General features: G+C 41.1%; 1 long non-coding RNA gene across 4 annotated transcripts; it reads right to left on the reverse strand.

Moving 5' to 3' along the window:
* Window positions 1-5,660: 5,660 nt before the first annotated feature.
* LOC123121493 (uncharacterized) lies at window positions 5,661-13,216 on the reverse strand. 4 transcript variants are annotated; one of them, XR_006459764.1, is made up of 5 exons: window positions 11,214-13,216; window positions 11,055-11,110; window positions 10,583-10,975; window positions 10,357-10,469; window positions 5,661-6,577 (listed from the first exon to the last, which is right to left on the reverse strand). It is a non-coding gene; the product is annotated as an uncharacterized lncRNA (long non-coding RNA). The 4 variants fall into 4 exon arrangements; XR_006459762.1 differs by lacking the exon at window positions 5,661-6,577 and adding an exon at window positions 6,585-7,388; XR_006459763.1 differs by lacking the exon at window positions 5,661-6,577 and adding an exon at window positions 6,585-7,541.
* Window positions 13,217-13,685: the final 469 nt, after the last annotated feature.

Below are 13,685 nucleotides of genomic sequence, written 5' to 3' on the forward strand. Positions count from 1 at the left end.
TACGAGGATCAAGCTTTCGACAACTCTGAGAACCTTGCAGGCAAGATGACCATACCCTCGAAATCACTTTTATCTTTGCTTTGCTAGTTGTTCGTTCTATTGCTTTGCTGCGCTACCTACCACTTGCTATATCATGCCTCCCATATTGCCATGTCAAGCCTCTAACCATCCTTTCCTAGCAAACCGTTGTTTGTCTAAGTTACCGCTTTTGCTCAGCCCTTCTTATAGCGTTGCTAGTTGCAGGTGAAGTTGAAGTTGGTTCCATGTTGGAACATGGATATTTTGGGATATCACAATATCTCTTATTTAATTAATGCATCTATATATTTGGTAAAGAGTGGAAGGCTCGGCCTTATGCCTGGTGTTTTGTTCCACTCTTGCCGCCCTAGTTTCCGTCATACCGGGATTATATTCCTTGAGTTTGCGTTCCTTACGCGGTTGGGTGATTTATGGGACCCCCTTGACAGTTCGCCTTGAATAAAACTCCTCCAGCAAGGCCCAACCTTGGTTTTACCATTTGCCACCTAAGCCTTTTTCCCTTGGGTTTTCGCGAGCCCGAGGGTCATCTTTATTTAAACCCCCGGGCCAGTGTTCCTCTGAGTGCTGGTCCAAACTAGAGCACCGTGCGGGACCGTCCCTTGGCAACTTGGGTTATGTTGGTACCTGTACGCTTCGCTTATCCGGTGTGCCCTGAGAACGAGATATGTGCAGCTCCTATCGGGATTTGTCGGCACATTCGGGCGGCTTTGCTGGTCTTGTTTTACCATTGTCGAAATGTCTTGTAAACCGGGATTCCGAGACTGATCGGGTCTTCCCGGGAGAAGGTTTATCCTTCATTGACCGTGAGAGCTTATAATGGGCTAAGTTGGGACACCCCTGCAGGGTATCATCTTTCGAAAGCCGTGCCCGCGGTTATGAGGCAAATGGGAATTTGTTAATGTCCGGTTGTAGAGAACTTGTCACTTGACTTAATTAAAATACATCAACCGTGTGTGTAGCCGTGATGGTCTCTTCTCGGCGGAGTCCGGGAAGTGAACACGGTTTGAGTTATGCATGAACGTAAGTAGTTTCAGGATCACTTCTTGATCACTTCTAGCTTCGCGACCGTTGCGTTGCTTATCTTCTCGCTCTCTTTCGCGTATGTTAGCCACCATATATGCTTAGTGTCTGCTGCAGCTCCACCTCATTTCACCATCCTTTCCTATAAGCTTAAATAGTCTTGATCTCGCGGGTGTGAGATTGCTGAGTCCTCGTGACTCACAGATTCTACCAAAACAGTTGCAGGTGCCGACGATGCTAGTGCAGATGACGCAACCGAGTTCAAGTGGGAGTTCGACGAGGAACGTGGTCGTTACTATGTTTCTTTTCCTGATGATCAGTAGTGGAGCCCAGTTGGGACGATCGGGGATCTAGCATTTGGGGTTATCTTATTTTCATTTGGATTTGATCGTAATCGGTCTATGTGTGGATTTTGGATGATGTATGAGTTATATTTATGTATTGTGTGAAGTGGCGATTGTAAGCCAACTCTCGTTATCCCATTCTTGTTCATTACATGGGATTGTGTGAAGATAACCCTTCTTGCGACAATACCACAATGCGGTTATGCCTCTAAGTCGTGCCTCGACACGTGGGAGATATAGCCGCATCGTGGGCGTTACAATTGAGCATTTCAGATATGGCACAAGACGGTTTTATTCCCCTCGGTGAAAGAAAGAGTGAAGATAGTTTTCCGACATTCCTTTTCGGTGGACTTGATTCGTAGGAAATCCGTACTATTAAGAGGGGTCTGCTTTGGAAAGGTTTGAGTGTAATCAACACATACACAACCTCATATGCACCCACATACCCTTCCCGCAACTTGGAGTACCCATTTGTTTGTTTGGGCAATTTGATTGCACCAAAGCGGTAGTACCACTTAGGCGGTACTTCCACTGTGGTCTACCGTAGCTATGACCGCTTGGGAAATCCCTTCTGTGCAACTCTCTGTTGCCCGATTTTATTAAATGGAAGTAGAACGGTAGTAGTGCGGTAGTACCGCTGGTGCGGTACTTCTGCTTGCTACTACCGTGTCTAGTACCGCTTGTGAATCAAATGGTATGCATGTCTCTATTGCCCAATTTGCTTTAACGGTAGTTGGACGCTAATACAACTCCATGCCGGTACTTCCACTCCAATGCCGCTACACTACCATTGGTTCCTCTGTTTGCTATGACATTTAGCGTAGTGCCGCTCATGTGGACGGAAGTACAGCTCCGGTGGCACTACCACTCCAGAACTCTTGTTCTCACAGGCAACAGATGGAACTATCGCACTAAGCGATAGTACCACTTGTGTGCAGAGCAGATAACGGTAGGATTTGTCCCCCCCCCCCACTATATAAAGGGGGTCTTGTTCCCCAAGAATATCTTCCTCTTATCCCCCAAGTCTCATTGTTGCCCTAAAGTTCATTTTCGCACGATCTCTCTCCCTAGCCATCAAAACTTGTTGATCTTCTAGGGTTTGGAGGAGAGGGCCTCGATTTACACTTCCACCAAGAGATATTTGATTTTTCCCACTAATCCCTTACAGATCTTGTTTCTCTTGGGTGTTTGGGCACCCTAGACGGAAGAGGTCACCTTGGAGCTACATTCCATTGTGGTGAACCTTCGTGGTGGTGTTGGGAGCCTCCAATTAAGTTTCTTGATATGCTACATAATTTTTCAAATTAATGAACATTTTTTTAGTACGAACATTTTTTGATATGCTACAATTTTTTTTAAATCCTGAATATTATTTTCGAAAATTACAAACCTTCTTTGAATTTGCGAACATTTTATGATTTCTCGAACATTTTTCAAAATCATGAACTTTTTTAAATCATGAACATTTTATGATTTCTCATACATTTTTTTCAAATTTCACTATTTGTTGAAATCCTGAATTATTTAAAATATATAAAATAAGAAACAAAAGGAAAAAAACAAAATGAAAATAACGGGGGCGTCTCGCGCCGTACATGGGCCAGCCCAATAATGGGTACGTGGAGGCGGGGGTGCGTGTTTCCTCCCTATTTGGCGCGTAGTTCGCCAAACAGGAGGCCCCAATTTTTAGTTTGTGAGAGCTTTGGTTTTGTTGCTGATAGAAGATCGCTATTGAGTGCCTTCTGCGAGTGTCTCCTATTTCCTGCATACCGCAGTAGATAGCGGGGAACCGTGTACCTCCTGGACGCTACCGATGCTGAATGGGCGAGCTCATTTATCGGATTCGACTGTCTTTATCTCCACACTGGTTTTTCCTATATCTCTTTTTCTGTTTGTTTTCTTCTGATCTCTTTTGGTTTTCTTTAATATTTTGGTTTCATTCATTTTTCAAATTTGCTAACCTTTTTTCTTTACCTTTCCATTCACAATTGAATTAACGACAAGATTAAGTACCCTTTCTTGCATTTTGATAACTCATGAAATGCTGAGTAGGCAAGAATCCAGCCAATTTGCAGCTTATAATATGATTTGTTATGTAAATAGGTATATGTTCCTTTCCATTATGAATTCACGATTTTTTTTTGTCTTCATTTTACTTTTTTCGTTTTTAAAAACTTTCTAACTTTTTCAAATTCAAGTTTTTAAATACACAACTGTTTATTTGAAACTTAGAAAAAAAATCATGATTTTTCGAATTCCTGGATATTTTCAAAAATTAAGGAAAATTTTAAAATTCGTGAATAGTTTTGAATCGATGGGCATCTTTTAGTTCTCAAACAACTTTGAAATTCATGAAAAAATTGTAATCTAGAACATTTTTTGAAATATCGGAACAATTTAGGAATTCATGAATGTTTTCTGAAATATAAGAATAAGTAATTTAACATTTAAATTAAGAAACAAATGAAAACCATGAAAATTATTTTTAATTCAGAACATGTTTTCTAATTCGTTAACATTTTTTGAAACCCAAAAACATTTTTCAAATCCGTAAACATTTTCGAAATTTCCGAACATTATTTAAAATTCTAAATATTTTATGAAATCTGGAAACATTTTCTAGTTCCAGGTCGAGGAATAGAAGCTCGTGCATTCATATGTCTTGCGTACAGCGAGACGAGGGGTCTCTCTGAAGGCGAGGTCCGTATCAGGCAGGCTCATCACGCTACAGACCACAGTCCACAGGCAATATTCTCGTTATTTATTTATTTATTTTGTTTTCTTTTACTTTATTTATATTTCCAGATCAATATTACAAAAAAACAGTCAACAAAAAACATTTGAAAAATTGTTGACCATGTATTAAAACAATGATGAAATTTATTTGATCATGTATATCAAAATGTTAATCAAGCACTTGATAAAATGTTGAACAAGTCTTTCAAAAATGTTAATCAAGCATTTGGAAAATGTTAAATTTGTATAGAGAAAATGATGACCTTGTAATAAAAAAAAATATTATGTACATAAAAATATTGATCAACCATTTAAAAATAATGAACAAGTATTTGAAAAATGTTAATCAAACATTTGGAAAATGGTAAATGTGAATAGAAAAATCTTAAAAAGGCATTTGAAAATTAATAAATGTTTTTAGAAAATATGTTGACCATATATTCGAAAAATGTGATCATTTATTGAAAAAAATAGTCAAGCATTTGGAAAAGTGTGGATGTGTACAACAAAAATGTTGACCAAGTATTCAATGTTGGTCTTGTATTTGGAAAAGTCAATATGTATTAGAAAAAAGTATTAGATATATACCAAAATTGTGGATAGAAAATAGTGAAAACCGAGAGAAAAAGAAACCTATGAAAAACAAGAAAGAAACAAAAAAATCAAAGAAAAAAGAAAGAAAGAAAAAGCCAATGAAAATGAAAATAAACAAAGAGAAAATAGGGGAAATAAAAAACCAATAAAAACAGATAAATGAACAAAGAAAACAGATGTAAAAAAAAGTGGAGAAAACCGGCTACTTTACCTCAAGTATGTCGAGCTCGACACGGACCCAGTGGCTAGCATTGCTTGCGACTGTTGAGGAGACCTGTATCAGATTCCCGCTTTTGCTTTCTTTTCGTCCATTTGCTAATGGGCCGGGCCATTTGCTACGCGACAGATCATTCCACGCGAGTCAGATCGATCTCTCGCAGAAGCGAACTTGCTAATGGGCCGGCCCGTGAAGAGTTTTTACATTGCTGGTGGAACAGACCGAAAAACTAAAAATGGAGTACCAAAGTTCGAACCCTGGTTACGTACAAAACATTTTAAAAAGTTAACCAAACATTTGCAAAAAACTGTTAAATACATACAGACAAAATGTTTGTCATGTATACACAAAAATACAAATGTGTATGAAAAAAGTTCAAAAATGTAGATAGTAATTTTGTTTATACTTTCAATATTCTAAATATATATTATAAAAATACTCTAAAATTTTTGGAAAATATCTAAAATTATTTGAAAAATATTGAACGAATATTTGAAAAATATTGACCAAGTATTTGAAAAATATTGAATAAGTATTAAAAAATATTGAACAAGTATTTGAATAAACTTGAACAAACGTTCGGACAATGTTGAACGTGTATATAAAAAATGTTGATCACTTATGAAAAATATGATAATTTTTTTATCATGCATATAAAAATGTTGATCAACCATTTGAAGAAAATGTTGATATCCTGATGTTAAATGTGTATACAAAAATGTTGACCGTGTATTAAATAAATGATGAAAAAAGTTGATCAGGTATATAAAAATTTAAACCAAGATTTGAAAAAAATGTTGAACAAGTGTTTGAAAAATGTTGATCAAGCGTTTGGGAAATGCTAAGTGCGCATAGAAACATTGTTGACGATGTATTTCAAAAATCTTAATCATTTTATTTGAAAACTATTAATCAAGATTTTAAAAAATGTTAAAAATGTGTAAAGAAAATGTTGTCCTTATATTGAAAAATGTTAAAATGTAGAGAAAAATGTTAATTTTGTATTTTAAAAATATTAAAACAGTGTATAAAGAAATATTGACCATGTATTACAAACATGTATAATTTGTATTGAACAAATGTTAGATGTGTATTAGAAATATGTTGTCGTCATATACAAAAAATGTAGAATAATAACCAAAAGAACAAAGAAAAATGAAAATAGAATCAAATTAAATAAAGTAAAACCAAAGGAAAAATGCAAAAGACAATGAAAAATAATGAAAGAAACAGGGAGAAAACCAAAAAAATAAAAACCGAACAAATACTAGAGAAAAAATGAAAATAAACTAGAGAAACAAATGCAAAAAGAATAAAAAAATAGAGAAGAAAAAAGAAGAAAACAGGCTCTAGTTACCTCAAGAAGGACGCCCCCCAATTCTAGCCATGAACAGCGCTGGCTAGCAGCAGTGGTCTCCTTCTTAGAGGTACTAGGATCAATCCCTCTCGTGTGCACCTTTTTCATCCTCCTTTTGTTTTAAAAGTGTGTTGATGGGCAGGTCAAGTTTCTTGCGCGAGAGGCCAATTCCTTCAGCGAGAGCAAGCTATCGTCTCTCTTAAAGAGAGAAATAGCTCTCAAATATAGTCGCCGCGATAGGAGCTCCCCTTTCTGCGGTAGATCACGGGCCTATAAGCATGCCACAAGCCATGAAATTTTGGTCGCCTCACTGGTTTCCGGTGCTAGCGATTGCTCGCCCGCACCAGTTTCAGGAAAAATATACAAACTAAAGAGTGAGGAAAATATCAAGTCAGTTTTTTAAAAGATAAAAAAACTATATTCAAAAATTGAAAAAAAAACATGAATTCAATAAAAATGAGCACACATTAGAAAAGTTCATGATTTGAAAAAATCATGGATTATAAAAAATGTTCACAAATTTAAAAATGTTAAGGAATTAGAAAAATGTTCGTGAATTTGTTAATCTTCACCAAATTTGAAAACAAAATTCACAAATTTGGGCAGAAGTTCAGAAATTTGTGAAAAGATTGCGAAATTGTAAGGTCACAATTTTTTAAATAAAAAAATAAAAAATGGGAAAAGAAAAAATCAAACGGAACCGACCCTGGAAAATCTCAAAAAACCATTGGAACCTTTTAGATGGAAACATGGGCCAGCCCATACAGGAACTAGCGTACAAGACTGCGAGCACTACGTATGGTTAAGGCCTTAACCACTGGGTCAAGCAGGAAATAGGAAAATGCATATATACACCTAAAAATAGAAAATGCATATAATAAGGGTCAAAGGCCACATATTAAAGTTTTTTTTCTTGGCAAAAAATGGCAAAGGTCATATATTAAAGTCGATCAACCCTTACAAGGTCATCCTTACTAAAATTAAAAATTATATGCATGACCTTCGGAAAATCAAAGTCTTTATCTTCCTCCTGCATTCATTGATGACGTGTCGTGAGCAAAGCTTGATGGGACCTTTGGACCTTTAAAACAACATCAGAGCCACAAAAATGTTATTTGCACAGTGGCTAGGAAGTCGCTAGCTGGATTCAGAAGACGTTGATGACAACGATCTTGAAATAGATCACTGGCCCATAAAAGAAGGCAATGAAGAAGGTTGGACGACCACCCCAAATCTGCTAAGACATATATTAGGAGGCATAAATAACCTTATAAGCTCTCAAACAACGCCAAAGTTGGTCGAGCGTTGTTGTCCTAAGGCATCTCCAACACCGATTCTCAAATAGCCTACATATGTCCGGACTACGCTGTTCGAACTACGGAAGTCATCCAATGTGAGCCTGTATCGGTCTGCATGGCGGTCTGGACGCACTTTCTCCCGCAAACCGGAGACAAACGTAGGGGGCTTTGTGGGCGTTCGGACACCACCCACGCCTGCTTCTGACCACCCTGGCCCACTGAAACCCCCTCCTCCCTCGCCCGCGTGCATTCCCACCCGGCACCAGCTGCCCGCATTCATGCGAATATAGAGCGCGCCGCTACACATTGAAGACAGCTCAGGGCAGACGCGACCTCTCACCGCCTTCTCCATTGAAGCGGCGTGCCAGCCGAGGGCACCGCCCGCGACGCGTCTCCGGTCCGTGCATGTTCAATGCCAGAGACGCGTTATTGGACGTGACGGGATAGATATCTACCACTCCCGTTCAATGCTCAGTCCGTCCGTATTCCGCCGTCAAGCAAGCTCGCCAGCCGAGAAACCAACTCCGGCGCCACGCATTGACGCACCCGGATGCCTGGCCTCACAGAAATCCGCTATTTAAAGGGCCACACCCGGCTAACTCCACGCCACAACATGAGCCTCTCCATATCCTCCTTCCTTGCACCGCATCCACCATGACTGCAGGCGGCGAAACTCTGTGGGAAACCCTCTCCACATGGAGATGAAGCACGAGGTGGCCACCCTTGCGGCCGCCTGGCAGAGCCGCCGTGCCAGGTGGATCAAGGCCGGCTTACCCGCCAGCTCACCCGAGGTGTCTGGCGACGAGGATGACCCCACGATAGAGACAAGCTCCGACGACACCGCACCGGCGCCCATGTCTGTGCACGTTGGCTTCACCATGGAGCAGGCGTAGGCGCACTACTACGCCGCCATGGTGGAGGTGCAGCCTGCGCCGGCGCCTATGTCGGCGTTCCAGCAGGCGCAGGAGGAACAACGGTACAATTTGTTCCTCCTGCAGCAGCACCGGTTGGTGGAGGGCGAGATCGACGACGAGCGCACGAGCCAGGAGGCCGTGGAGGCCATGACCGCGGCGAACCCCAACTTCGTCGCGGAGCAGCTTGCGGTCTATGAGGTCGTCCGCTCTCAAGCCGTAGCTCGTCAGGAAGCGGCTGTGCTGCTGGCGATCGCGGAGGAGAACAACACCAGTTGCACCTCCTACACGCCGCCGCCAAACTATCGGGCGTCCTGGTGGGACAATGGCCACGTCGGCACCACCATTTCCATTATGGACCTCACGTCCATCGGTGATGGACAGGTTGCGGACAGCTCCGAGGATGAGTAGGGCACAGGAGGCAGCAGGGCCTGGTGTCCCATGTGGGCGGGTCAGTCTATCATGTTTTACTCTTCCTCGCCGGGGACCGCACCTTTACTTAACGGGTCTTATCACCGGTCCTCATGGAGACGGCAGATAGAGGAGGCGGTCCCAGGAAGGGAACAACAAGGGCTTGAACGGCGGCGCCTGATACGTCTCCGTCGTATCTGTAATTTTTGATTGTTTCATGCCAATATTTTACAACCTTCACATACTTTTGGCAACAATTTATATGATTTTCTTGGACTAACATATTGACCCAGTGCCCAGTGTCAGTTCCTATTTGTTGCATGTTTTTTGCTTCACAGAAAATCCATATCAAACAAAGTCCAAACGCGATAAAAATTTACGGAGATTTTTTTTTTGGAATATATGTGGTTTTGGGGAGGAAGAATCAACATGAGACAATGCTCGAGGGGCCTACAAGCTCAAGGGGCGCGCCCCCTACCCTGGGCGCACCTAGCAGGCTTGTGCCTTCCTTGTAAGTCGGTTGGGAGTGTCCTTCTGCCGCAAGAAAGATAATATCCGGATAAAAATCCCCTCAAATTTTCAGCCCAATCAGAGTTATGGATCTCCAGGAATATAAGAAACGGTTTTTCGCCAGAAAACAGGAACACGAAACAGAAGAGAAACAAAGAGAGATCCAATCTTGGAGGGGCTCCTTCCCTCCGGGAGTCACGGCGGCCATGGACCAGAGGGGAAACTCTCCACCCATCTAGGTGGGAGGCCAAGGAAGAAGAAGGAGGGGGCCTCTCTCCCCCTCTCTTCCGGTGGCGCCGGAACACCGCCGGAGAAACCATCGAGACTGCGATCTACACCAACAACTTCGCCGTCGTCATCACCAACTCTCTCCCCCTTTATGCAGCGGTGTAACATGATGACCCACAAGTATAGGGGATCAATCGTAGTCCTTTCGATAAGTAAGAGTGGCGAACCCAACGAGGAGCAGAAGGAAATGACAAGCGGTTTTCAGCAAGGTATTATCTACATGCACTGAAATTGTCGGTAACAGATAGTTTGATAGCATGGTAACTTGTAACGAGCAAATAATAGTAACGGTAACAAAGGTGCAACAAGGTATTATTTCATCTAGTCACTTTCATCATGTTTGTTTGATTCTCGTTTGATTTTTGATAATTTGACTAGCAAAAGGGCCCGTGCGTTGCATCAGGTATAAAATAAATAAATAAATAAATGCTTAAACAGTTGAAAAAATATCACTTAAACTTCACAAATAATAAAAAAACTATAGCAGAACAAACATTGTTGAAACAATTTTGGTTAATTTTTTTTCAAACAATTAATATTTCCAGTTTGTAAATTCCATAACTTTCTTATTCACAAAACAAATCCCATAACTTTCTCAAGAAACTGAATAATTAAAAGTATATGTTCTTACTTGATGTTTTAAGTTGCATGGCCTCTGTACCATTGGTTATTTGGCACATGGCAAGTTCGAACAACTTTTGTGGTCGGAGTACAGTAGTGGTCAAAAGTATTGGGATAAGATTCCTGAGCAAAATTGGTAAATGATTTCAGTTTAAATGGTTAAAGAACAAATGCAATTAGATATCATCGTTGCATGTCAAACATACAGGAGAAAAAAATCAATTTGTGCCACTAACCTGAATTTTTCAGTATAACATCTGGTTGTACATACCATTAGAAATATCATGGGTTTCACCCCAACAGTAGTGCCCTTTTTCCATTATTCAACAATTATCTCAAAAGAAAAGTAGAACACACCACTAACTTCTCAATGTGCATCATGACCCAGTAAAGCTTCCAGTGCATGAACATACTTCCTCGGCAGTTCCTCCTTTTCCTTTTTATCTAGAACATATGGCCGTGTGTTGCACTGGGAGAAAAATATTAGCGTTGTCACTCATTTACAAACCCACTTCGTGTGCCGCACTATTTCTTCTATCCAACTTTGACACTGCGGGATATTCTTCTGTTCAACTTTGACAAACTTCACAGCTAGCAACAATGTGGAAGTAATGTTTTTGTCGTCATGCCTACAACAGTTTGACAAAAAGGAAATATGAAAATAGCTACATTCAAGAACAGAGGGAAAACTTTGTCAAACTTGCAAACCTTGTGTTACTTTTCTTGCTTTTAGCAAGTGAATGTTACTTGTGTGTAGATGATATCTGAAAAGCTCCCGGAGAAAGATGGAAAATGTTAACTATACTGAGTTAACTATATATAATACAAAACGTATGCAAGGATCCACTTTTATATACATCAACTTACGGAGGATATATTCTCTTTATTCAGCTAAACTTGTAAAGTCACACATTTACAATCTGCACCTAGTTCTCCTCCAAAAGAAAAGAAAATAAACAAGAAAATATTAAATATTAAATCCCGAAATCTCAATCCTGAAATCATTGGAAGCAATGTGATTCACAAGAGAGGCCTTGGGTTCACCCTGCTGCAATTTATGCATCAGTGATTGTTAGAGAATCAAGTGCTATTATACCTCGAGACAATGTATTCTGTGGTTGCCAAGCTTGACGTCAATTCAGGGAGTTCAGTTCCAAATAATTCCAAACAGGTTAACCACCCTAGAGATACTGTGGAAATCCTCCCCCAGCAGCGATTTGAGTGTTCAGGTTCACATAGTTATGGACTACTTGAGAGTAAAAATAAATTTTTAAGCTGATATAGTATCATGACAACCTGAATAACATCTGGATGTGGAATTGCACTTAAAACTTGCTGCGTTTATCAGTGGTTTTGGAAGCAAAATAATCTGTGGTGGTACAGGAGAGCCTAGAGGATGGTTCTCCAGCTCTTTGCTTTCAGAAGTTTTGGAAGTTGTTCGATAGGTATGCAGAAGTGAATGTACCACTTCAGTTGTGCATAAACGCTCCATCATATGAGCTTCAACAACACAACCACCACATTAAATCAGTCATCATTTACATCTAGAACCGAATTTGTCAGCTTCAGTCTTGCAAAAACACGACACATAATCAGGGTTATGAGGATTTGAGGTATTCCCTTCACCGGGGAAAATGTGCGTGTGTCTACAGAGGAACGTCAATGGCAGCAGGCTAACATCATCTATAATGCAGGTCGCATGTGTAGACGCTCAGAAAAATACAAAAAATAAATATCGTAAAATTAAAAACCATCTAAGCTTCCTCCCTGTCACCTTTTTTGTGAAATAACTCAGTAAGCACTTGATGTTAAGTATGGGTGCTAATTACAGATTGAATACACCTTCAGTATTTTACCTTGTGTGAACTTGATGCATCTTTTGTCACCGATGCCACGTATCGAATGTGGAACTATCATCCAGCACTGAAGATGGTCTAAGAGGAAGAGCTGCTCACCACGGTAACCTCAACGGCGCTAGCCAGCTCAAAGGTAGCATCAGGGTCAAATAATTCATCGACTTGCTGTGGTCTATATGCATCGACCAAATAATACTCTCATGCTAAGTACATTGACATTATTGGTACACAGCTGTGGTCTGTATGTGCCAATGATATTCTTAAATTCCAAGGCGGTGAGGACACAGGACTTATAAAAATTTTAATACTGATAGATGCGGGTCGCTTGTGTAGACACTTAGAGATTAAAAAAATAGATACAATATCAAAATTAAAAATCATCTAAATGCGCTCTCTGTCAACTCTTCATGCTAAGTAGGGCGCTAATTACAGACTTCAAATACCTTTAGTATTCTACCTCCTGCGAAGGAAAATATCAAGCGCTTGATGCATCCTGGCCGATCGACTGGGAAAGAAATCCCAGCACCTTTTGATAGCATCCAGCGTTCAAGATGGTCTAAGAGGAAGAGATGCTCACCTCGGCAACCTCGACGACGCCAGCCTGATCGAAGAGCTGCGCGAGGCGCTCGCTGCTGACGTCATAGGGAAGGTTGCAAACGTCACCTTGGCCTCCTCCGACGGCTCCATGTACTCCTAGACCTTCTCCACACCACCGCGATCTCCTCCTCAACCTCAACCGCCAGCTCCTCGGCGACGGAATCCAGGGCCTCGTCCTTGGCTGCGAAGGGAGGGGATCTGGGTCTAGGGATCTGCCTTCCAGTTGGGATGTGGGGCCCTTTGGCACCGCCGTCGTCCTCTGGAGGAGGACCTGCAGTTGGAGCAGGGGCGGATGTGTGGGAAGGCTCACCGCGCCAAAAGATGCAGGGCTCGAGATTCAGCACGGACAGAGGAGGAGGAGGGGGTGGGTCGGGAGAAGAGGAGCAGACTGGATCGCCCGTGCGCAGCAGGGTGAGGCCCGACACAACACACGAATCGTTTTTTCACTTAATCGTGGACTGCGGGTTGATTGTCCAAAAACACAAGGACTTTTTCGCAAAAACGTTACGGCGGTGAACCCCACAGACTCACTCCGTACTTTTTTATTAGGGAAAGATATGTGGGTGGACCGATGCTTGGGTTATGTTCTTACTTGAATAAGCCTCTCATTTATGATTACCCCCTCTCGCAAGCATTCGCAATTACGAAAGAAAAATTAATATAAATCTAAGCATAGCATAAAACATATGGATCCAAATTAGCCCCTTACAGAATAGCGCATAAACTAGGGTTTAACCTTCTGTCACTCTAGCAACTCATCATCTAATAACTACTCCACAATGTTTTCCCTTAGGCCCAAATATGGTGAAGTGTCATGTAGTCGACGTTCACATAACAACACTAAGGGAAACAACAACATACATATCATCAAAATATTGAACGAATA

The sequence above is a fragment of the Triticum aestivum genome, chromosome 5D, assembly GCF_018294505.1.
Source record: "Triticum aestivum cultivar Chinese Spring chromosome 5D, IWGSC CS RefSeq v2.1, whole genome shotgun sequence".
Lineage (NCBI taxonomy): Eukaryota > Viridiplantae > Streptophyta > Magnoliopsida > Poales > Poaceae > Triticum > Triticum aestivum.